Raw genomic sequence first — 26,939 nt, 5'->3', positions numbered from 1 at the left:
ACATACCTACAATGTAAATTTTGGGGCAAAAATAGCGTTGCTATTTTACTCTGCACTTGCAGATCATCAATGTCGTGACACTATGCATGCAAGGGACAAATAACTGGCTTAAAATCGAATGGACCACTTCTCCTACCATGCTTCCATTTGAAGTGAAGCAGTTTTGGATGTGAATCAGACCAATTTATCATCATCATAGGCTGTTCCTCGGAATCGAGGAAGAATTACTTCCACTCTTAAAATTAGTTCTTAGGTTGCTGAACACTCCAGTACAAGAACCACAGATTCTGTCACAGGTGGGATATATAGTCGTTGAGGGAAAGGATGGGTGGGACAGGTTTACTGCACGCTCCTTCCGCTGCCTGCGCTTGATTTCTGCATGCTTTCAGCAATGAGACTCGAGGTGCTCAGCGCCCTCCCGGATGCACTTCCTCCACTTAGAGCGATCTTTGGCCAGGGACTCCCAGGTGTCAGTGGGGATGTTGCACTTTATCAGGGAGGTTTTGAGGGTGTCCTTGTAACGTTTGCTCTGCCCACCTTTGGCTCATTTGCCGTGAAGGAGTTGCAAGTAGAGCGCTTGCTTTGGGAGTCTCGTGCCTGGGTTGCGAACAATGTGGCCTGCCAGCGGAGCTGATCAAGTCTGGTCAGTGCCTCAATGCTGGGGATGTTGGCCTGGTCGAGATTGCTAATGTTGGTGCATCAGTCCTCCCAGGAGATTTGTAGGATCTTTTTTAGTAACTTGTGCGACAGGTTAATTATCTGCGCTGAAGTGTTAGGGAGTTGGTGCCAACCACTTGTACTTCACACAGGGTAGAGTATAACTGCAGTCTGGTTCAATGCCAAAGTTAACATTAAATTTGTCATGTTGGTAGACCAACGACAACTTACATTTATATAGCACCTTTAACAGAGTAGAAATGTCCCAAGGGTCTTCACAGGAGTGTTATCAAACACACTTTGACACCAAGCCACATAAGGAGATATTGGACAGAGGACCAAAAGCTTGGTCAAAGAGATAGGTTTTAAGGAATGACTTTAAGGAGGAGAGAATGATAGAGAGGTTTATGGGATGGAATTCCACGGCTTCGGACCTCGGCAGCTGAGGGCACAGCCGCCAATGGAGCAATGAAAATCGAAGCTGCGCAAGAGGCCAAAATTAGAGGAGTGCAAAAATCTGGGAGGGTTGTGGGGCCAGGATGAGATTACAGAGATAGAGAGGGGCGAGGCCATGGAGGGATTTGAAAACCAGGATGAGAATTTTAAAATCGAGGCTTTGCTGGACTGGGAGCTAATGTAAGTCAGCGAGCACAGGGGTGATGGGTGAACGGGACGTGGTGTGAGTTAGGATACGGGCAGCAGCTTGCTCCTAACTTCTGATGAGGGATGAAGTCTACAAAATCTGGACGCAAGCCAATTGCGTGGTCTAAAAGAATGCGGAATTTTGGGTATAAGTGAGTTACGCACGTAACTTCAAAACACCCAAAACCCCCTTGATCTTTTACAACTATCCATCAAACCCTCCACCCACAAATCTGGCCACAGGCCTGACTTCAAAATGCGTAAAGCCTCTCAATTGCTCTTGTTCAGCAGGGGGCATGGGTCATAGAAACATAGAAAATAGGTGCAGGAGTCGGCCATTTGGCCCTTTGAGCCTGCACCACCATTCATTATGATCATGGCTGACCATGCAACTTCAGTACCTCATTCCTGCTTTCTCTCCATACCCCTTGATCCCTTTAGCCGTAAGGGACCACATCTAACTCCCTTTTGAATATATCCAATGAACTGGACTCAACAACTTTCTGTGATAGAGAATTCCACAGGTTCACAATTCTCTGAGGGAAGAAGTTTCTCCTCATCTTGGTCCTAGATGGCTTACCCCTTATCCTTACATTGTAACCCCTGATTCTGGACTTCCCCAAAATCGGGAACATACTTTCTGCATCTAACCTGTCCAATCCCATCAGAATTTTATATGCTTTTATGAGATCCCCTCTCATTCTTCTAAATTCCAGTGAATATAAGCCTAGTGGATCCAGTCTTTCTTCATATGTCAGTCCTGCCATCCCGGGAATCAGTCTGGTGAACATTCGATACACTCCCTCAATAGCAAGAATGTCTTTTCTCAGATTAGGAGACCAAAACTGAACACAATATACAAGGTGTGGCCTCACCAAGACCCTGTACAACTGCAGTAAGATCTCTCTGCTCCTATATTCAAATCCTCTCGCTATGAAGGCCAACATGCCATTTGCTTTCTTAACCGCCTGCTGTACTTGCATGCCTACTTTCAATGACTGATGTCCCACGACACCCAGGTCTCGTTGCACCTCCCCTTTTACTAATCTGTCACCATTCTGATAATAATCTGCCTTCCTGTTTTACATTGAAACCAGATTTTCAGGTTTAATGGGGAACAAAGTAATTTTTTCTGATCTTTCATTTGCAACATTTTCAGCATTTTTTAAAATTAAAAATAATGTCCTCATTGTGATCAGCTTGTTTCTTTTAATGCATTTTTATGGCATCAGTATAAGTCATATAAAAATTTAAATCCTCTCCCGATTACAGGTTTTCCAATACACTGAGCCTAATGTGCATGAATGATGGTTAAATGAGCTAAAACTTTACGACTCAAACAAGTAATATACTGGAACAAAAGCAAAATACTGCAAATGCTGGAAATCGAAATAAGAACAGAAACTGCACGATAAAGTCAGCAGGTCAGGCAGCATCTGTGCAGAGAAAAAAATAATTGATGTTTCAGGTCGATGACATTTCATCAGAACTGGAAGAAGTTAAGACATTTAACAGTTTATAAGCAAATAGAGAGCCAGGGACGGGACATAACAGTGGGTCGGGGGTGGGGGAGAGGAAAGAACAAAAGGAAAATTCTGTGATGGGATGGAGGGTAGGAGTGATTAAATAATAAAAGGGATGATGGTGCAAGTCAAAGGAGTTGTAATGGTACAAGTAAAGAAACAAAAGGTGGGTCCCAAAGAGGTATAAATGGTTACAGCAAAGCCTGGTATCGGTGGAAAAAAGAGCGATGTAAGGAAATCTCTCAAGTTCAATTAAATGATTCCTGTGATTCAGGTTCAAGCGTATTGTCCAAATGCAATTTAACTACTCAGACACCAATAGTATAATAACTGTTACGTTTATATAATAGACTTATACAACCTGGTTTCTGCAGACCCAAGGTAATCAAACTTTCCTTGTAGGTGTTGGACTTCCAACCCTCCCATCAGCTCTGAGGAATGAGAGGTCATCTTATTGAAACATATAAGATACTGAGGGGGCTCGACAAGGTAGAGGCAGCGCCGATGTTTCCACTCGTGGGGGAATCTAGAACTAGGGAGCATAGTTTCAGAATAAGGGGGCGCGCAGTTAGAACTGAGATGAGGGAGGAGGAATTTCTTCTCTCGGAGGGTCGTGAATCTTTGGAATTCTCTACCCCAGAGCGCTGTGGAGGCTGGGTCATTGAATATATTTAAGGTGGAGATCGACAGATTGTTAAACGATAAGGGAGTGAAGGCTTATGGGGAGCGGGCAGGGAAGTGGAGCTGAGTCCATGATCAGATCAGTCATGATCTTTTTAAATGGTGGAGCAGGCTCCAGGGGCTAAATGGCCTACTCCTGTTCCTATTTCTTATCATAGGCGGTCCCTCGAAACGAGGATGTCTTGCTTTCACGCCAAAAAAGGATGAGTTCATAGGTGTTTCAATGATTGACTCGAACTACATCCTGAAGGGTGGAAGATACCTGTTCGTGGATTTTTTTAACGTGTGGTGGCCGTTGCACACCAGCCACCACATGGGCTTGACAGAGCTAGGTCTTGGTCCAGTGTCAAGGATTACTCAAGACGACTGGAGACCAGCTCTGCTGCACTGACCTAGTGCACACACATATCGCAGTGCGGGCTGGCCCGTGCTGCCCCTGGGCCACTGGGCCCGAACTCACGCCTCCCCTGGGCCCCGATCACATCCCTCTACAGTCTCTAGCCGCTCCTTCACCCCGACCTCGCCACTCCTGCTGTATCTGCTCACACTCCAATCACCGACCTGGACCTTGATGACGTCACTCTTTGCTGCCGTCACCCTCCTGCACCAGCTCGCGCTACTCCCTGAAGTAGTATGCCTGAAGTAGTTCCCCGAGACCTTCACGCCACTCCTTTTATGGCCCCGACCTGCCGCTGGTGTTCTCACGCAGGTTGGGGCCTCCATGCTGCTCTTATGTTCTTAAATTCTCTCTACAAGAAGGCTGTTATCTGTTCTTTTGTCATCTGTCACATGTTCAAAAACCTCCCAGCCATTCTTAAAGTACCCTCCCCTTTAATGTGAGTCATATCACGATGCCCAGAATGAATATTGAAGTGAGCTTCCTTCACCAAACCTCCAGACTTGACATAATATGACATAATTAACTGTTTAATTGTTAATCAGTTTAACCTGACATCCTGCCTTAACATTATAAAAGGAACAGGATGACCTGGACAATCCTAGATAGTTAATGTGATACTGCTTGGGGGCTTCCATTGTACTGGTCCATACCTGAAACTCGCCCCTCAAATGGGATTAACCAACCTGTCTGCTTTCTGCTATTCCCATTGTCCTGACCAATACCAGCACATCCTAATGGCCTAGAGATATGATGATTGACCTTACACAAAGTAAGTTCTAAAATACAGTTGTCAAGTTCAATATTCAATGGAAGGCTGCAAAGCGACAAACAGAAAGATGAGGTGCTGTTATTCATGGTACGTTCATAATAAAGGAAGAAACTGAGTACTGTGTACAATGAGCAAGTCTGACCTTTAATGAGACTCCAGAGTGCAGGTACCACGTGGGTGGCCTGCTTAAATACCGTGCTCGCAAGGGATGTGGGGATCCCTTGGGAGTCCAACAGATAGGCCCTCTGGTGGTAGTGTAATACAGGTTACAAGGAGTTAAATACATAACAAGTCAAGCTTGCGTTGAGCTTCATTGGAACAGTGTACGAGGATAGAGAGGTCAGAGTGGGACCGGGATGGAGAATGAAAGTGGTGAGCAAGTGGCAGCTCCGGGTCTTGCTTGTGGACCGGACGGAAGTGAGGTGTAAAGCCATCACCTAATCTGGATTTGGTCTACCCTAATGTAGAGGAGACTACACTGTGAGCAACGAATACAGTATGTGAAGTTACAAGAAATCTAAGTTTCCCTGGAGCCCAATTTCAAAGCTGATTTTAATTTCAGGCATTTTCTAACTACATTGGGACGATACTTATGTGTAACTTGACATTGGCAAAATCGGCAGGCGAATCCCAGGTGGGCAGAGGAAACGTTTCAAGGACACCCTCAAAGCCTCCTTGATAAAGTGCAACATCCCCACCGACACCTGGGAATCCTTGGCCAAAGACCGCCCGAAGAGGAGGAAGAGCATTCTGGAGGGCGCTGAGCACCTCGAGTCTCGTCACCGAGAGCATGCAGAAAACAAGCACAGGCAATGGAAGGAGCGTGTGGCAAACCAGACTCCCCACCCACCCTTTCCTTCAACGACTGTCTGACCCACCTGTGACAGAGACTGTAATTCCCGTATTGGACTGTACAGTCACCTGAGAAATCACTTTTAGAGTGGAAGCAAGTCTTCCTCGATTTTGAAGGACTGCCTATGATGATGATGGATACAGGTTCGGGCCCTATTTCCATGCAACTTCCAGGCTGCGCCCAAGGAGGAAACTCCAGGCCGAATAGCCTACTGCATGTGTGCAGGTATTGTTCATCTGTGTGATAAAATCAGACTAGGGGTATATCAATTTCACCAGCCTTACATTTGTGTATTTAGGGTTAGCGTTAGGGTTAGGGTGATTTGTGTAAAGCGTGATGTATTGTTTTACCAGTGAGTTATAATGTTCAAATGCATTTTCTTTTTAGTTCCATTAACACTGAGGCACAGAACTCGTTGCAAATGCCTTGCCAGCTATTGTACAGAAACAAAAAGTTGCTTGAAGCTGTTGTGTTCATACTTTATTTGTTTGTTACACCTCACAGGATGGGCATTAGGACCCTGTGGGAGCTATTAACACATGCTGTGCTCATGCTGGTTCACGCCAGGTTGGGGACTCCATTTTGGGTTGTATAAAAGCACAGTTACGTTAAGTTACATTTCTCCTGGCTCAGTTTGTCACTTATACATGCGTACACAACATAATTTGGCATCGAGGATGACTCCAATTAACCTTCCTCCCACCTCCGCCCCCCCCCACCCCCACCCACCTTTCCTCTCCACACCCGAGGACTCTCCAATTCCGTGGCCGGGATATATAAAAAGTTTTACTACATACAACCGAGTGGGTTGGACAGCGACAACGTAACACCAGCTCGCCGCCATGTAATACTTATCCATTACCTCGGCGCCAAAGGCCAATGCATTTTTGACCAAATCGAATATACGGAGTCCTACGACAAAATGGTAAGTGCCCTGGAGAACTATTTTGGGCCAAAGAAAAGTATCATGATGGAGAGATACCAATTTCATAACAGAGGGCAAGGGAACGGTGAACCAATCAAACAGTATATCATTTCATTAACTGAACTGGCTGCTATGTGTAACTTTGGAGCATTTACAGAGAAAATGATCAGGGATCAAATTATTGTGAAAACAATGATCCCCGCATTCAAGAATGCTTGCGAATGGAGGATGATAAATTGACATTAGACAAAGAACTAATTTGGCCATCCAAATCGAATCAGCGCTTTCCGATTCTAAAGTGATCAGATCCCCTGCTCCCCCTGTACAGCAGACTGCAGCTACAGCCCATGTGCAAAGGCGTTCATCCAAAGCGGAAATCACAACAGAGACCCAGGGCTAGTAATAAGCCACCAACTATGGATTGCGGGCCTGACTTCCACTGCTTTAACTGTGGGGACAAATCACACTCAGAAAAGAGTCCTAACTGCCCTGAACATGGGAAGAAATGCTCTGAATGTGGTAAAATGAACCATTTTGCTAATGTCTGTCGCTCATCACAGCATATACGACAGGTGGACAACTCCGATAGTGATAAACGCAGTATGGTTTACACCGTTAGTGACATTCCGCACATCGGCAAACTCAAGGACTGTGAGGTAAACATTGATGGCACGCCCTGCTGCCTTGTCATTGACCTTGGAGCCAAAGTCTCCATATTGAGCGAGGCTGTGTACAAACCCACTTCACGCACTGTCAACTGCAGCCCGCAACTTCCACTCTACATATGTACTCCAACTCCAAAATTGAGGTACTCGGGGTCATATTTGTCCTGATATACTACAAGGACATAACGTTGGAGAACTTTTCCTTTTATGTCGCGAAGGGACGAAGCCTTATGGGTGTTGACCTTTTTAATACGCTTGGGTTCAAAGTTGACGACCCAACGGCACACCTGTGTACACGATGGACTTTGAGAAGCAGTATCCCTCAATCCTCACAGGGTTTGGAGTGACAACAAAATTCTGCCATCGTCCCCGTGTTGACCCTTCCATCAAGCCGGTTACGCAGTGACTTCACCGTCTCCCATTTGCGGTTCGCAACCAAGTATCCGCAGAATTAATGCGACACAAATCTCAGAGAATCATTGAGAGCATCGACTCCTCACCCTGGATCTTGAACTTTAGTCATTGCTTGGTGTAAAAATGGGGAGATCTGCCTATGCATCGACCTGAAAGAGGTCACAAGGCCATCATCCCCGACCATCGGCAAAGTGTCTTCAGAATTCCATGGCTCAATAGTTTTTACGAAACTCGACATGCGCCGCAGTTACCTGGAAATACCCCTTGCGGAGGACAGCAAACCGTTCACGGCATTCATGATGCATGATGCTCTGTATCAGTTTCGACACATGCCCTACAGACTACCTTCTGCACCAAGTGCATTACAGAAGATTGTCACTACTGTGCCCGTAGGCATAGAGGGAGCCCTCAATCTGCTTGACGATGTTGTCGTCCATGGACGGATAATGGAAGAACATGATGAGTGACTTCACACAGTTATGGCTAGACTTGCTACACATAACATTACACTTAATGCCGATATGTGTACATTTGCTGCTGGAGAAATAAACTTTCTGGGCTACAGAGTCACAACACAAGGTAACATTGACGCGATCCAGCGATTGCAGGAGGCTACCAACATCAAAGAACTTCCATTATTCCTTGGCACTTGCACCTTCTATCTGAAGTTTGTCCCGCATTACGCGCACATTGCCGAACCACTTCGCAAGTTGCTGCACAAGGACGTCCCTTAGGAATGGACAGATTCCCAGGCTCAGGCATTCACCAATCTTAAGGAGAAAATCACATCCCCTCCTATCCTCGTGCACTTTGATCCGAATGCCACGACGTATGTTACCACGGATGTATCAGGCACCGCCATGGGTGCTGTGCTCTCGCAATGGATTAACGGCCTGGAACACCCAATCGCCTTCGCCTCTCACACGCGCTCGTCTGCAGAGCATAAACCCTCTACAGGGGAACGTGAAGCCTCGCTTGCATCTACGCATGTGAACGCTAGCACATCTACCTCTATGGCAGGAAATTTACCCTCCGTACGGATCACCAAGCGCTAACTACGCAACTCGTTGCAACTGGATCTGGGCACAGACCACTGCGAATCAGCCGATGGTCAGATCGCCTTCATCAGTATATGATGTACCGTACATCGCTGACAGTCTCAACCATCTAGCTGACATACTCAGTCGCTCGACACCTGCTTTGGACTCTGGTACTGATTACTCACAGATGACGACACATATGTCAGGTCGATCATCACTCAGTCCATCAGAAACTTTGTCTCCTGCGACAAACTCAAAACCAACTCACAGAGTGATGCTACGCTCCAGCACTTATGCCACTTCCTCCAGACTGAGTGGCCTAAGCAAATTCCAGAAGAGCTGAAAACCTTCCACAGACTTCTGATGAATTTTCCGTTTGCAATGTTAGCTGCACAGCTCGTGGTGATAGAGCAGTAATTCCCAAGTCGCTTCAACAGTGTGTTCTCCCATTGGTACACGATGGACACCCTGGCATTGTCCGCATGAAGCAGAGATGTCACAATTCATCATGGTGACCTGGGATTGACATTCACATCGAGGAGTCTTTTCTCGCTTTGCGAAGCATGCAGACTGAGCGAAAAGGCCACAAGCATCTGACCAGCGCCAATGAAGCCCATTCCATGGCCACAAAGACCACGGCAACAACTTCAGTTGGATATCTTCGGTCCAGTTGAAGCAGCTCCACAGCACCAGCGTTTCCCTGTTGTAGTACATGACCTGCACTCGAAGTGGCCAGAAATCGCAACAAGTTCAGTGACCTCATCACTATTCTGCAGCGTGTGTTCACGAAGTGGGGCCTCCCAGAGGTCATAATGCCTGACAATGGATCACAACTGGTGTCCGACCAGTTCGTGGATTTCCTCACTCACCATGTTATTGAGCATTGTCTTACTGCTCGGTAGAATCCTCAAAGCAACGGAGGTGTTGAGCGATTTAACTGTGTCATCAAAGAGGGTTTGAAAGCCAATCTCGCAGCAGGCCAAACATTCGACGAAGCGGTTCAAACCATTCTCCACACATACCATTCGACAAAACACTCACTGACGGGGAAGACACCCGCTGACCTCATGATTGGGCGGAATCTTCGCTGGCTACTGGACATTCTCAAACCCCCAGCCAAACCTAGCGCAAAGATAACCACACTCGCATCCCAGATTTCGGAATGGCAACGAAAAGCGAAATCATACACTGACACAAATCAACGTGCTCAAAAGTCCCAATTGAAGAACGGACATTGGGTCAGAGTTAAGTGCCCAAACCGGAGTCATGAGCTCGCATCTTCACTTTCACCTCCAAAACAGATCGGGCGAAAGTTCAGCCCTCACACCTACGAGCTCAATGATGGAACTCGATGGAACGCTCGTAGACTGATCCCAACTCACAGGCCAACAGACCAGCAAGATGGAATAGAGGCACCATTCTGTTTCCCAACCAATAACCTCGATTAAACACCACCATCTCCACGCCTGTCTCCACGTATCAGAACACGACCTGGCTTTCTCAAGGACTGTGTCTGTACATAGACAGTGGTTTTAAAAATGGGGGAAATATATTGTGTTCATACTCTATTTGTTTGTTCCAGCTCACAGGACGGATATTAGGATCCTGCAGGAGCTATTCACAGTTGCTGCACTCATGCTGGTTCATGCCGGTTTGAGGAATCCATTTTGGGTTGTATAAAAGCACAGTTATGTTAAGTTATATTTCTCCTGGCTCCGTTTGTCAGTTATACACGCATACACAACAGAAGCAGTTTAGTTCTGTGCAGCAAAATTGCACTGTGATGTACAAGCACATTACCAGAGCAGTGCATGTCCTGTGGGCTATAGTATGGGACGAATATAGCAAGATGGAGGTTTTCTTTCTGTGTATTTGTTTTGAATCACAGAGCTGAGAGCTTTGTGGCTCGATGGAACGAGAACTATTTGCTTGATATGGGCTGATGAATTTAGTACTCTATATCTGCTTAGGCAATTTGAGAAATGACAACTCATCATCTTGAAAGACAACTCAATAGATATGTGTTCCAGCCTCTGCTGCGGTTTGAATAAGCTACACGAACACAAAATCAAATATAAATGGGCAATTGTAAGTTTATAAATAAGTTTTTCTTCTAGTATTTCCATGCTCTCCATTCCACTCAGTGTACACCCCATGTTAAGGGGAGTAGTTAGCCTCATCCGAGACCTCTACTAGTTTATTCTAGAACTAACTGGTAAAGATGCACAATGATAATCAAGACTTCTTACAGCGCATTTCACAACCACCATACGTCTCGAAATTCCTTTCGAGCCAATGCTGTACATTTGAAATGTGGTCACTGTTGTAATGTAGGAAACGCAACAGCCAATTTGCGCACAGCAAGCTCCCACAAACAGCAATGAGATAATGACCAGCGAATATGTTTTAGCAATGTGGATTGAGGGACAAATATTGGCCAAGGCACCCGGGATATCTCCTCTGTTCTTCGTCCAACTGAGAGAGCAGATAGGCAAAATCTGCGAATCAGGGAAGAAAGGAAATTCATATCCAGTACATGTGAGTAACCCTAAATTGCAGTCACTTAGCAATGAGCAGGAAAACATCAAGCTAATTACCAGTCTACATTCATCACTCTGTCGTTATTTATTTCATTAAGTGTGCGTGCCAGTGTTTCACTGTTTGAATCTGTTCCCAACCTCTTACAACAACTTGCATTTAAATAGCATCTTTAATGTAAAAACATGTCCCAAGCTGAGGAAAAAGGTCAGAGACAGAAATAGATTAGGACCGGTGACCAAAAAGCCTGGTCAAAGAGCTGGGATTTAAGGAGGGACTTAAAGTAAGAAAGGGAGGTGGAGAGGAAAAGAATTTAGGAAGGATATTCCAAAGTGTGGAACGTCAGTGGCTGAAGGCATGGCCATCAATAAGGTGAGTTGGGGTTGTTGTACAAGAGGCTGGAGTTAGACGAATGGAATATTTGGTGGAGGTCATAGGACAAAAGGGTATGACAGAGAGAAAGAGGGACGAGGCCATGGTCAGCTGGAGTATTGTGTCCAATGCTTGTCGCCACACTTTAGGAAGGGTGTCAATGCCCTGTAGAGGGTGCAGTGAACATTTCCTAGAATGATACCAGGGATGAGGGATTTCAGTGAAGTGGAGAGACTGGAGAAGCTGGGATTGTCGTTGGAGCAGAGAAGATTAAGGGGAGACATAGAAGAGCAAGTGTTGATGAAAATTACAACATAGACTCGATGGGTCGAATGGCCTCGTTCTGTGCTGTACTCTTCTACATGGGGTTTTAATAGAGTAAATGGGGAGAAACCGTTTCCACTGGCAGGAGGGTCGGTAACCAAAGGACATGGCAAACTGGTCGTGAAAGTAAAAGCCCATAGGATCCAGGGCAAAGTGGCAAGTTGGATCCAAAATTGGGTCAGAGGCAGGAAGTAAAGGGGAAAGATTGATGGGTGTTTTTGTGACTGCAAGGCTGTTTCTAGTGGGGTTCCACAGGATTCAGTACTAGGTCCCTTGCTTTTTGTGGAATATATCAATGATTCAGACTTGATTGTTGAGGGTATGATTAAGAAGTTTGCAGATGATACAAAAATTGGCCGTGTGGTTGATAATGAAGAAGAAAGCTGTAGACTGAAGGAAGACATCAATGAACTGGTCAGGTGGGCAGAACAGTGGCAAATGGAATTCAGTCAGGAGAAGTGTGAGGTAATGCATTTGGGGAGGCTAACTAGTCAAGGGAATACACATTAAATGGTAGGACACTGAGAAGTGTAGAGGAAGAAAGGGACCTTGGAGTACATGTCCACAGATCTCTGAAAGAGCAGGCCAGGAAGATAAGGTGGTTAAGAAGGCATACAGAATGCTTGCCTTTATTAGCCGAGGCATAGAATATAAGAGCAGGTGGGTTATGCTTGAACTGTATAAAATACTGGTTAGGCCACAGCTGAAGTACTGCGTGCAGTTCTGGTCACCACATTACAGGAAGGACGTGATTGTACTGGAGAGGGTACAGAGGAGATTTAGGAGGATGTTGCCGGGAGTGGAGAATCTTATCGATGAGGACAGATTGGATAGGCTGGGTTTGTTTTCCTTGGAACAGAGGAGGCTGAGGAAAGACCTCATTGTGGTGTATAAAATTATGCGATACCTCGATATAATGGATAGAAAGGGCCTATTTCCCTTAGCAGAGGGGTTAACGACTAGGGGGGCATAGGTTTAAAGTAATTGGTAGGAGGTTTAGAGGGATTTGAGGGGAAATGTTTTCACCCAGTGGGTGGTGGGGGTCTGGAACTCACTGCCTGAAATGGTGGTAGAGGCAGAAACCGTCAATGCAAAGAGCTATCCAGCCTCATCACACTTTCCAGCCTTGGATATGCATGAAGTACCGTAACCTACAGGGCTACGAATCAAAGTCTGGAAAATAGGATGAGGCTGGATAGCTCTTTGCCGGCCTGCATGGACACGATGGGCTGAAATGGCCTCTTTCTGCGGTGTAAATAATTTTATGGATTTAAAGTCGTTGGCAAAAGAACCAGAGGTGAGATGAGGAAAATGTATTTTGAAAGGTAAAGAGCAAGGGAGTGAGACTAATTGAATAGAAAGAGCTGGCAGAGGCATGGTGGGCCCAGTGGCCTCTTTCTGTGCTATAAGATTCCATGATCCACAGTCCTGAACTTTTAACCTCTTGCTCTGCTGTCCTGGTCACTTGTATCATTCTGCATCCAACCCAAGCTCATGAGTGATGCAGAGTCACGAGTTAGATGGCTGCATGTCTATACTGTGTGCCGTAATAGATGCGTGTATTTATTTTTAAGCTCTTTTTAATGTTTATGTCTCATGTATTTCAAAGCAGCTTTGTACAGTCAATGCCATCACATAGTGCTTAGAATGAGTGCATGGTTGGAATGCTAATACCTCAACGGAAACACATGGCATATGCTAGAATAATTGGTTAAAACGCATTAAGTATACTTTGAGGATGAGGTGAGACTTAAGAGTGTTGGCAAAGCCAATTGTATTATCATAAATTCCATTAATCATGAATCACTGAAATGGATTTTGTTTTATTCCATTATTGCTATTATAGCAATGCCACAGTGCATCTCACTTCCTCTTTATTAGTAAATAAGTTAGATATTCTGACAATGTTTTATCATGCTTGCCACTTCAATCAATTGTGTTTTGCAACCCACTGAAGGTGTTGTAAATGATATCAATCCATTTCCTTTTATCCTATCCATACTTAGGCCCTAATCAGATCAGCTTTTATTGATATGTTTGCAATATTGAGTAAATTGCAGGGATTCCTTTCAACACTAACTCCTCTTGAATCTGCATTGATGTAGATGACTTGACCAAATGCAATTTGGTGTGTCATTGACTCACCCACCAGGCATTAGTAATGGCCTGGCTTTCGGTATAGATCCTTCTCATTATTCGGTGTGAGGTAAATATTCATTCTTCTGACAAAAACCTTAAAACATTTTGAATAAACTATGTTTCCACATCAGCTGAAGTTCCAAAGGAAATTACATTGGTGCCTAAAGTGTTTTCATCGAGAATAACTCAATGGGCAGCCATTTTTATTCCCATGAGCCTGAATAACTTGGACAATGAGACTAATGGCATGCTTCTGAATATATTTCATTGTATTGAATTTTAATACTTTTTTTTTAATTGTATCTATATTTCAACATTATTAAAAGTGAGCATTTTTTTTGAAGCGTGCGTGTACCTCCTGAGAGATATGAATGAGTCACAGAGCTAAATGTTTTAATTTGGTCACTGATCAAGAGTGAAGATACAAATCCCATTTTTAGGAGATGCTTAAGATGGCAGCAATATGTGCCTTGGCCCTTCCTCACATCCTTAAATCCAACTATTTTAGCAGGTAGGGAGAGAAGGGAGAGCTGAGAGCAGTTCGAGTCAGCAATTGTGTTTTTCAAGAAACCTATGTGAAAGACTAAGGTTCATAGTTCGAACACCAAGGCTGAATCAAGAACGGTAGCACAGTGGTTATGTTGCTGGATTAGCAATCAGGAGGCCTGGACTACTGATCCAGTGACTTGAATTCAAATCTTAACACGGCAGCTTGGGAATTTAAATTCAGTTAATAAATTATTAAAACGCTAGTATTTGTAATGGTGACCATGAAACTACTGGATTGTCATTAAAAACCCAACTGGTTCACTAATGTTCTTCAGGGAAGGAAATCTGCCATGCTTACCTGGTCTGGCCTAAATGTGACCCAGAACCACATCAATGGCATTGACTCTTAACTGTCCTCTGAATTGACAAGCCACTTAGTTAAGGGTAATTAGGGATGGGCAAATGCTAGTCCTTATTAGTCAGGAAATTGTGTTAGGAAAATTCATGGGATTGAAGGCCGATAAATCCCTGGGGCCTGATAGTCTGCATCCCAGAGTACTTAAGGAAGTGGCCCGAGAAATAGTGGATGCATTGGTGATCATTTTCCAACAGTCTATCGACTCTGGATCAGTTCCTATGGACTGGAGGATAGCTAATGTAACACCACTTTTTAAGAAAGGAGGGAGAGGGAAAACAGGGAATTATAGACCGGTTAGCCTGACATCAGTAGTGGGGAAAATGCTGGAATCAGTTATTAAAGATGAAATAGCAGCGCATTTCGAAAGCAGTGACAGGATCGGTACAAGTCAGCATGGATTTATGAAAGGGAAATTATGCTTGACAAATCTTCTGGAATTTTTTGAGGATGTAACTAGTAGAGTGGATAAGGGAGAACCAGTGGATGTGGTGTATTTGGAAATTGAAAAGGCTTTTGACAAGGTCCCACACAGGAGATTGGTGTGCAAAATTAAAGCACATGGTATTGGGGGTAATGTGCTGAAGTGGATAGAGAACTGGTTGGCAGACAGGAAGCAGAGTCAGGATAAATGAGTCCTTTTCAGAATGGCAGGCAGTGACTAGTGAGGTGCCGCAGCTATTTACAATATACATTAATGATTTAGATGAAGGAATTCAGTGTAATATCTCCAAGTTTGCAGATGACACTGAGCTGGGTGGCGGTGTGAACTGTGAGGAGGATGCTAAAAGGCTGCAGGGGAACTTGGACAGGTTAGGTGAGTGGGCAAATGCATGGCAGATGCAGTATAATGTGGATAAATGTGAGGTTATCCACTTTGGTGGCAAAAACACGAAGGCAGAATATTATCTGAATGGCGGCAGATGTTGATGGTGGGGGATTCAGCGATGGTAATGGCATTGAATGTCAAGGGGCAGTGGTTCCACTCTCTTTTGTTTGAAATATTTATTGCCTGGCAATTGTGTGGCACGAATGTTACTTGCCACTTATCAGCCCAGGCCTGAATGACGTCCAGGCCTTGCTGCATGCGGGCATGGATGCTTCATTATCTGAGGATTTGCAAATGGAACTGAACACTGCAATCATCAGCGAACATCCCCACTTCTGACCTTACAAATGAGGAATGGTCATTGATGTTCACATACCATGTTGTAGTGAGCTCTCCTGGTAATTCAGTGGGTAGATGCACTGTATGGAACTGATCAGCAGGGTTGCAGATTGATTCTTTGGTTTGTGATGAGTTGCCAATTATAATTGGGATTAAAACTGACCTTTACAAATCCTGGTTCAGGTAAACAAAAAAATATTAGTGGGTTGTCTCTTCGAATAACTAGAAAATGTATTGTTTTTGTATGTGCGTGCGTGTTTGTGTATATAGCCGGCCCCTTATCCTGAGACTATGCCCCCAAGTTCTAGACTCTCCATCCAGCGTAAACAGTCGTGCAACATCTACCCTGTCAAACCCGCTCAGAATCTTGTATGTTTCATTAAACTCCAGAGAGTATCGGCCCATTCTACTCAATCAGAGGATAGCCCTCTCATCCGAGGAATCAATCTGCTGAACCTGTGTTGCAGCACCTCTAAGGCAATTATATCCTTCTTTAGGTTCGGAAGAACTGTACACAGTACTCCAGGTGTATGTCAGAATGGTTGGGATTCATTACTGCACTCCTTAGTCCATTGTCTGAGCTCTCACTCAAGTGAGCCATTGGTGAGCGACTATTATCTGCACAACATTCCGCATTTGAGTTGCCCCCAACAAGGAGAGATGGGGAAAAGGAGAAAATGCATTGAACATTGAACACTATATATGATTCTAAAATGAGTGCAAGAGACCATGAGGCTAATTTTGACCTTGGGCGACAATATAAAACAGTCGATATGGGATCAGCCGCCTGTTATAAACTTCTTAACTGAAGGAAATTGTCAATAAAGTGAAAGAAAAAAATATTTGAATGATTGCACAATGATAATATTATGTATTGGAAAAATTATTTCAAGCAATTTTGTGCTCAGCTAAGCTAAACATTGGGATAATCAAATGCAATCCTGTTATATTAAGCTTTTAATCTCCCTGTAATTACAGTATTGAACTGGAAAACACAATTTGTATAAATTGTGATTTTTACTGTGCAGTTACTATACTATCGCTCCGTACAATAGCACAAATATCTCCTCACTGCTACAGTCCAGTAACAATGCAATGTGAAAATATTTTGTGACCAAACAAAAAGAGCACTTGGTTGAACTTCCATGTAACGCATATCATTCCTCCAGTCATCGTCCACTTTCCCTCCTTCACCTAAACGTTATGAAGTATGATTCCACAGGTGTCAACCACCATCTGGCAGTTGTCCCAAGTGTCCATTCCATATGTCCATTAGAGACATCACAGTTGCGTCTTCATCAACCATCTTACTTACACAATGTGTCACTATATAACATTGAAGAGCAGGAATACTCTCTGAATTGTTCCCCCCGCGTTGCCCCCCTCCTGCCCCACCCCAACTCCCAAGGCCAAATTTGCTTTTTCTTCTTTTGTATGGTAGTAGCAAAGCAAATCAAATGTCAATATCGAAGTCGGATATCCAGGCCAAAACTTCCGGTGTAACAGCGTGGTTAACTTGTAGGCTGCCTGTGAATTTCCTCTGAGGATAATGCTCAATGATGTGCTCCAGGGTCTGATTAGGAGCTCCACAATCGCATGATGAGGATCTACGTAAACTAGAGATGATCCAAAACTCGGCTGCCCGTGTTTTAACTCGCACCAAGTCCCGCTCACCCATCATCATCATTATCATAGGCAGTCCCTCGGAATCGAGGAAGACTTGCTTGCACTCTAAAAATGAGTCCTTAGGTGTCTGAACATTCCAATACGAGAATCACAGTCCCTGTCACAGGTGGGACAGATAGTCATTGAGGGAAGGGGTGGGTGGGACTGGTTTGCCGCAACCTCTTTCCGCTGTCTGCATTTGACTTCTGCATGCTCTCGGTGATGAGACTCGAGGTGCTCAGCATCCTCCCAGATGCACTTCCTCCACTTAGGGCGGCCTTTGGCCAAGGACTCCCAAGTGTCAGTGGTGATGTTGTACTTTATCAGGGAGGCTTTGAGGGTGTCCTTGTAATGTTTCCTCTGCCCACCTTTGGCTTGTTTGCCGTGAAGAAGTTGCGAGTCGAGTGCTTGGTTTGGGAGTCTCGTGTCTGGCATGCGAACAATGTGGCCCGCCAAACGGAGCTGATCAAGTGTGGTCAGTACTTCAATGCTGGGAATGTTGGCCTGGTCAACGACTCCAATGGCAACTGGGCCCCCACCAACGGCGATCAGGCCCCCTCCAGCAGCGGCAGATGGGCCTCTCCTCCACGATGACGTCTGGGCCTCCTCCCCTTCGGCGACGGCTGGACCTCTCATTCCCCACTGGTGACCTGGCCTCTTCTCCTCCAGCACGTGGTGAGTACCATGACTGTGAAAACCCTAACCTTCCACTCGGAACTCCAGTGGGCCACTGACCCTTCCAATGCCTGACCCCAACCAAGTCTCGGCCCACCAACCAGCAAGGGCGCTACTCAGCGCCGAGCTTGAGGCCAACATCGCGCCGTAGGCAACTAGGCCCATACAGCAGTGGCTGGTCCCCAGTCATCTTTGACCCCCTTGCTACTGGACTAAGACCTTGTTCAGCTAAGCCCGTGTGGTAGCCGGTGTGCAATGACCACCCCACGTTAAAAGAACTCACGCACAGGCACCTTCCACTCCTTTAACATGATGTTCGGGACCTGGAACATCAGGACGCTCATGGACAACTCGAACTCCACCCATTCACCCCTGTGCTCGCTGACCTACATTGGCTTCCGGTTAAGCAACGTCTTGATTTCAAAATTTTCATCCTTATTTTCAAATCCCTCCATGGCCTCACCCCTCCCTATCTCTGTAATCTCCTCCAGCACCACAACCCCCCCCCCCCCCCCCGAGATGTCTGCGCTCCTCTAATTCTGCCCTCTTGAGCATTCCTGATTATAATCGCACAACCGTTGGTGGCCGTGCTTTCTTGTTGCCTGGACCCCAAGCTCTGGAACTTCCTCCCTAAACCTCTCCGCCTCTCTACCTCTCTTTCCTCCTTCAAGGCACTCCTTAAAACATACCTCTTTGACCAAGCTAATGGTCACCTGTGCTAATTTCTACTTATGTGGCTTGGTGTCAAATTTTTTATCTTGTAATTCTCCTGTGAAGCACCTTGGGACGTTTCACTACCTTAAAGACGCTATATAAATACAAGTTGTTAATCTTCCATGTGGTGAAGGTGGCAGCATCTGCTGATGAGGTTGATGGTTGTCCACTGTGTGCGACCTGGATGATGATGATGGCTGCCTTCTCGCAACCCAACAAAGGGCACTGAACATGTCATTAAATCAACCTCCCGGCGACAGCCAAAAACCAAGCCAAACTTGCTGAGGCTAATTAGTGCACAGACATGGGATCAAACCTAGGACCCTCCTGGTGGATATGCCTCAGCTCCACATCAGGCAGTTCATTTATTCACCAAACCAGCAGAGGAGCTCATACAAGTTTAATCTCTGGATCCGAATCATATACACAAAATTGATATGAAATTCTCGTGCTTTGTCAATTAATATTTGCCCCGCAGCTCTTTGTCATGTATTATTTGTATGATGCGCAGTAAGTTAGAAAATCAAGAGACTTGCTTGAAAACAGGCTGCAAATAGAAATAAATACAACCTGTCTTATTGACACAATTTGACATTTTCTAGAACAGGCACTGCTTTGTATTTCCACTATTTTCTATTTTTTATCTGGTTAGACTGTGATTGAGGGTTTATTAGCATTACCCAATCTGATGTTCGTACCTTTCTCTGATGAATAGCACATTGAAGCGATTGAGAAATCAGTAAATTCCAAAATCTTACAGCTGCCTGCTAAACAGTACAATCCAGTAATTGGTGCAGTCAGTCTATACGTTATTAATGCTGAATGTTTAGATGGCTTATTCTTTGCAGAGATTGTCCGTATCTGATTTCCTGATACATATTAAATATACGAGTACTTATTAAATAAGACATAGTGCACTATTCTTTCAGTTGCTTCCTCTTCTCTATCATTCTTTTATTATTTATTAAGAGACATATACAAAAATCTAGGCTGACACTCCAGTGCAGTGCTGAAAGAGTGCTGCACTGTCAGAGGTGTCGTTTTTTGGATAAGACTTTAAACCGAGGACCCGTCTGCTCTCGTAGATGGACGTAAAAGATTCCATGGCACTATTTTGAAGAAGAGCAGGGGAGTTATCCCTGGTGTCCTGGGCAATATTTTTCCCTCAATCAACATCACTAAAACAGATTATCTGGTCATTAACTCATTGCTGTTTGCAGGAGCTTGCTGTGTGCAAATTGGCAGCCGCGTTTCCTGCATCAGAACAGTGACTATACATCAAAAAGTACTTCATTGGCTGTAAAGCATTTTGGGACTTCCTGAGATCATAAAAGTCGCTATATTAATGCAAGGGTTTCTTTTTCTTTTATTGAAAGCAAATGTTCCTGGATTTGTAATTCCAGAGTAAGTATTTATATAGCGAGGTATTATTTCACAGATTTCGCAACAGAAGAAGCTGAAAGAATTGAGCATCGATGACTTAAAAAAAAAATGAATTGAGAACCTGTATAAAACACTGGTTCAGCCTCCATACAGCCTCCAACTCTCAGCACTGCACTTTGGGAATGATGTGAAGGCCTTAGAAAGGGTGCAGAAAATGATTTACGAGAATGATTCCAGGGATGAGGGACTTTAATTATGTAGATAGACTGGAGAAGCTGGGGTTATAGAGCAGAAAGGGTTGAGAGGAGCTTTTATAGAGATGTTCAAAATCACAAGAGGTCTGGACAGAGTAGATGGAGAGAAACTGTTCCCATTGGCAGAAGGGTTGAGAATCAGAGGACACAGATTTAAGGTGAATGGCAAAAGAACCAAAGGCGACATAAGAAAAAACTATTTTACACAGTGAGTGGTTAGGAACTGGAGTGTACGGCCTGAAATGGTGCTGGAGGCAGATTCAATCACGGCTTTAAAAAAGGAGTTGGACAAGTACCTGAAAGAAAAGAAAATTGCAGGGCTACGGGAAAAGGACGGAGGACTGCAAAAGCTTCGATAGATATGTGAAGAGAAAAGGATTAGTGAAGACAAATGCAGGTCCCTTGCAGTCAGAATCAGGTGAATTTATAATGGGGAACAAAGAAATGGCAGCCCAATTGAACAAATACTTTGGTTCTGTCTTCACGAAGGAAGACACAAATAACCTTCCGGAAATACTAGGGGACCGAGGGTCTAATGAGAAGGAGGAACTGAAGGGAAATCCTTATTAGTCAGGAAATTGTGTTAGGGAAATTGATGGGATTGAAGGCCGATAAATCCCCAGGGCCTGAGATTCTGCATCCCAGAGTACTTAAGGAAGTGACCCTAGAAATAGTGGATGCATTGGTGGTCATTATCCAACATTCTATCGACTCTGGATCAGTTCCTATGGATTGGAGGGTAGCTAATGTAACCCCACTTTTTAAAAAAGGAGGGAGAGAGAAAACAGGGAAATAAAGACCGGTTGGCCTGACATCGGTACTGCGGAAAATGTTGGAATTAAATCTTAAAGATGTAATAGCAGCGCAGTTGGAAAGCAGTGACAGGATCGGTACAAGTCAGCATGGATTTATGAAAGGGAAATCATGTTTGGCAAATCTTCGAGAATTTTTTGAGGATCTAACTAGTAGAGTAGACAAAGGAGAACCAGTGGATGTGGTGTATTTGGACTTTCAAAAGATTTTGACAAGGTCCAACACACGAGATTAGTGTGCAAAGTTAAAGCACATGGTATTGATATGGATAAAGAACTGGTTGGCAGACAGGAAGCAAAGAGTAGGAATAAACAGGTACTTTTCAGAATGGCATGTCGTGACTAGTGGGGTACCGCAAGGTTCAGTGCTGCTAATTACAATATGCATTAATGATTTAGACAAAGGAATTAAATGTAATATCTCCAAGTTTGCAGATGACACTAAGCTTTGTGGCAGTATGTGCTTTGAGCCGGATACTAAGAGGCTGCAGGGTGATTTGGACACGTTAGATGAGTGGGTAAATGCATGGCAGATGCAGTATAATGTAGATAAATGTGAGGTTATCCACTTTGGTGACAAAAACAGGAAGGCAGAATATTATCTGAACATTAACAGATTAGGAAAAGGTGAGGTGAAACGAGACCTGGGTGTCATGGTACATCAGTCATTGAAAGTTGGCATGCAGGTACAGCAGGCGGTAAAGGCGGCAAATGGCATGTTGGCCTTCATAGCGAGAGGATTTGAGTATAGGAGCAGAGAAGTCTTACTGCAGTTGTACTGGTCCTTGGTGAGGCCACATCTTGAATATTGTAGGCAGTTTTGGTCTCCGAATCTGAGGAAGGATATTCTTGCTATTGAGGGAGTGCAGCGAAGGTTCACCAGACTGATTCCCGGGATGGCAGGACTGACCTATGAAGAAAGACTGGAGCAACTAGGCTTATATTCACTGGAATTTAGAAGAATGAGAGGGGATCTCATAGAAACATGTAAAATTCTGACTGGATTGAACAAGTTAGATGCAGGAAGAATGTTCCCGATGTTGGGGAAGTCCAGATCCAGGGGTCACAGTCTAAGGATAAGGGGTAAGCCATTTAGGACTGAGATGAGGAGAAACTTCTTCATGCAGAGAATTGTGAACCTGTGGAATCCTCTACCACAGTACGTTGTTGAGGCCAATTCGTCAGATATATTCAAAAAGGAGTTAGATGTGGCCCTTACGGCTAAAGGGATCAAGGGGTATGGAGAGAAAGCAGGACTGGCACAAAAGTTGCATGATCAGCCATGATCATATTGAATGGTAGTGCAGGCTCAAAGGGCTACTCCTGCACCTATTTTCTATGTTTCTATGTTTCTCTGAGTGGGACTAGCTGAAATGTCCTTGCAGAGAGTCGGCACAGTCTCGATGGGCCAAATAGCCTTCTTCCTTGCTGTAACCATTCTATGAGAAGCATGCGTGAGGGGTCAAGACTCATAATGGAGGCCTCCACCAAATTTCAAAAGAGTAGCAAAATAGACAACAAACCATGGTTGGGTTTTTGCCAATATTGGATTTTTAAACCGTTGTAAGAGTAAGGAAGACTGAAGGAGGTCAGGAGTTCCATCGTTCTGAGGTCATGAGGAAAAAATGAATTAGGATAGGAGATGGTGTGCTGGGTATTGGTTTCAACATAGTGAGGGTGCTGGTGAGAGAAAGAAAGGAAGGAAGACTTGAATTTATACAGTACCTTTCACGAACACCGGACATCACAAAGTGCTTTACAGCCAATGAAATACTTTTGGAGTGTAGTCACTGTTATAATGTAGGAAACACGACAGTCAATGTGTGCATAGCAAGCTCCCACAAACAGTAATGTGGTAATGACCTGATAATATGTTTTTTTTAGTGGTGTTGATTGAATGAAAAATATTGGCCAGAATGTCAGGGAGATCGCCCCTGCTCTTTTTGAAATACTGTCACAGGATCTTTTATGTCCACCTGAGCGAGCAGACGGGGCCTCGGTTTATTGCCTCATCTGAAAGATGGCACTCCCTCAGTAACTGGATTGTCAGCCTAGATGGTTGTGCTCAGTCTCTGGAGTGGGACTTGTACTAACTAAGGAAATAAAGGATGTGCTAAATTGCAAACAAGGGTATACCAAATGGCCAAGTGGAGCTCGTCCCGGAATCACAATGCGGATTTCGTCCCCTACAGGGCACAACAGACATGATTTTTGCAGTGCAACAGTTGCAGGAAAAATGCAGGGAGCAGCGCCAGCCCTTATGCATGGCCTTTTTCGATCTTACAAAGGCCTTTGACACTGTCAACCGTGAGGGTTTATGGAGCGTCCTCCTCAGTTTCGGATGCCCCAAAAGTTTGTCAACATCCTTTGTCTGCTTCACGATGACATGCAGGCCGTGATCCTTATCAACGGATCCATTGCAGACCCAATCCATGTCCGGACCGGGGTCAAACAGGGCTGCGTTATCGTTCCAACCTTCTTCTCAATCTTCCTTGCCGCCATGCTCTACCTCACAGTCAACAAGCTCCCCGCTGGAGTGGAACTAAACTACAGAACCAGTGGGAAGCTGTTTAACCTACGCCGCTAGGTCCAAGATCACCCCAACCTCTGTCGTTGAGCTGCAGTATGTGGATGACGACTGCGTTTGCGCACATTCAGAGGCTGAAACTCCAGGATATCGTCAATGTATTCACTGCGGCATATAAAAGCAAGGGCTTTACGCTTAACATCCGTAATACAAAGCTTCCTCCACCAGCCTGTCACTGCCGCACAGCACTGGCCCCCAGTCATCAAGATTCATGGCATGGCCCTCGACAACGTGGACCACTTCCTACACCTCGGGAGTCTTTTATCAACAAAGTCAGACATTGATGCGGAGATTCAACAATGCCTCCAGTGCACCAGTGCAGTCTTCAGCCGCCTGAGGAAAAGAGTGTTCGAAGACCCGGCCCTCAAATCTACCACCAAGCTTATGGTCTGCAGGGTTGTAGTAATACCCGCCCTCCTGTATGGATCAGAGGCATGGACGATGTACAGAAGACATCTCAAGTCGCTGGAAATATATCATCAACGATGTCTCCGCAAGATCCTGCAAATCCCCTGGGAGCACAGGCGCACCAATATTAGTGTCCTCACCCAGGCTAACATCCCTAGCATTGAAGCACTGACTATACTCGATCAGCTTTGCTGGGCAGACCACATAGTTTGCATGCCAGACACGAGGCTCGCTAAGCAATTGCTCTATGCGGAGCTCCTTCATGGCAAACGAGCCAAAGGTGGGCAGCAGAAACGTTACAAGGACACCCTCAAAGCCCCCCTGGTAAGATCGACATCACCACTGACACCTGGGAGTCCCTGGCCGAAGATCGCCCAAGGTGGAGAAAGTGCATCTGAGAGGGCATTGAGCTCTTCGAATCTCAACGTCGCCAGCCTGCCGAGGTCCGGCGCAGGCAGCGAGAGGAGCGTGCGGCAAATCAGTCCCACCCCCGCCACCCCTTCCCCCGACGAATGTCTGTTCCACCTGTGACAGCTTCTGTGGCTCTCGCATTGGACTATTCAGCAATCAAAGGACTCACTTTAGGAGTGGAAGCAAGTCTTCCTCGATTCCGAGGGACTGCCTATGATGGTGATGATGATCTCGTGGAGGTTTCGATGGCAAGCTGGGATATAGTTCCACACTGTACCTTGCCCAGGTGACCATGTGTGAATCTAGAGTGAGCATAGGCAAACATTCCTAGCTGAATCTGGTCCAGCCATCTCGGGACATATAGGTGTACTTTCTAGAAAATAACACTCACAAATAAAAGATACCAACTGTTTCCCCACTGGCCCCCCTCTCCCCCCGCCCCCGCTCTCGAGACCATAGCTTTGAAACCATTTGTAGCAACTAAACTGCTGTCGTGACTGAGATCAGCTAACCGAGCCCAAACCAGGAATCAAACCAGAGACCATTACACTCTACCGGCTCTTGATCCGGTTTGGTCACTGCAGAGTTGGCTGGGCCTTTGTGCTTGATCAGTATTGAACAAAATCGACGCTGACATGGGGTTAAAAGGTTCGACAGAAATACATTGCTTGATAGATGCAAAAACCCTTTGATATTGTATGCTGTCAATGTAATGTCACAGGTGAACTTGCATATGATTTAACAATGTTCTCTTGTCAGCAAACAGTACAATAGTTCACGGTAATAGACATTGCAAGTTCTTGCAGTTTACACTACTCTGCTGGTAGAGGCAGTAACCCTCATCACATTTAAAAAGTATTCGGATATGCACTTGAAGTGCTGTAACCAACAGGGCTTCGGACCAAAAGCTGGAAAGTGGGATTCGGCTGGATAGCTCTTTTTTTTGCCTGGCACAGACATCATGGGTCAAATGGCCTGTATCTGTGCTGTAAACTTCTCTGATTCTATGATATGATACTATGTTATTCTTGCTAGATTAAACTGAGGACTTTGAAATTCCCGTGCGTCCTGTTTACAGATTTGAAAGCATATATAGGGCAGAAACACTTCGCAGGGATTTGGAAGACAGAAGAAGAGAGTAAGGGATATATAAAAGAGACTCATAGAAGATAAATGTAAAATTAGCTAAGCTTGAAAAGAAAGGAAAATAAAGAAATTATATAATGAGAAAAGAAAGAGGCGAGATTAAGCAGTTGCAACATTTGGAAGGAACAAAGAGATTGTAAATTTGAGGGAGGAAAAGTGGAAAATAAATAATAAAGAAAATGTTGAGGAAAGAACAAGGGAAGACTACCTCTCATCACTATGTCTAATCACATTGTAAGCTAGTTCATGAAGAATAGGCTTATTAAATTGTTGCACATAACATAATTAAACAGAGAGAAATTGTTCCCATTGGCGGGAACCACAGGACACAGATGTAAGGTGATTGGCAAAAGAACCAACGGCGACATGAGGAAAAATGTTTTTACGCAGCGAGTGGTTAGGATCTGGATGCACTGCTTGAGAGGGTGGTGGATGCAGACTAAATCACTGCTTTCAAAAGTGAATTGGATAAGTACCTGAAAGAAAAAAATATGCAAGGCTACGAGTAAAGGGCGGGGGAATGGGACGAACTGAAGTGCTCTTTTGCTGGCATGGACTCCATGGGTCGAATGGCCTCCTTGTGTTCGATAACCATTCATGATTCTAACCCAACAAAAGAAATCCTCCCCATAATAGCATTTGTTGGAAGTGAAATCTTCAAACATTGCTATAAGATTTGCCTTGATATAGGGATAGAAAGCTGTGTTTACTATGTGGCTAACCCATGGCAATGCTTCACTCCAAAATGAAAGAGTTAAAAAAAAATGGAGGTGTAGCTAACAGAAAATAGGCTAGAAGATAAAAAAAAGTGCATGGAAGATAGACTTGGTTTACAAAGGTAAATCAAAAATGTACATTTCTCCAGAAAGT

The 26,939-nt window shown here is 44.7% G+C and overlaps 1 protein-coding gene across 1 annotated transcript in view; it reads left to right on the top strand.

Moving 5' to 3' along the window:
* The window catches only part of LOC139253715 (contactin-associated protein-like 5), a 1,602,302-nt gene that overhangs the window by 409,140 nt on the left and 1,166,223 nt on the right, over positions 1–26,939 (top strand). The window lies entirely within an intron of this gene.

Source organism: Pristiophorus japonicus, chromosome 3 (assembly GCF_044704955.1).
Source record: "Pristiophorus japonicus isolate sPriJap1 chromosome 3, sPriJap1.hap1, whole genome shotgun sequence".
In the NCBI taxonomy this organism is placed as follows: domain Eukaryota; kingdom Metazoa; phylum Chordata; class Chondrichthyes; family Pristiophoridae; genus Pristiophorus; species Pristiophorus japonicus.
This window is presented reverse-complemented; position numbering and strand designations above follow the sequence as displayed.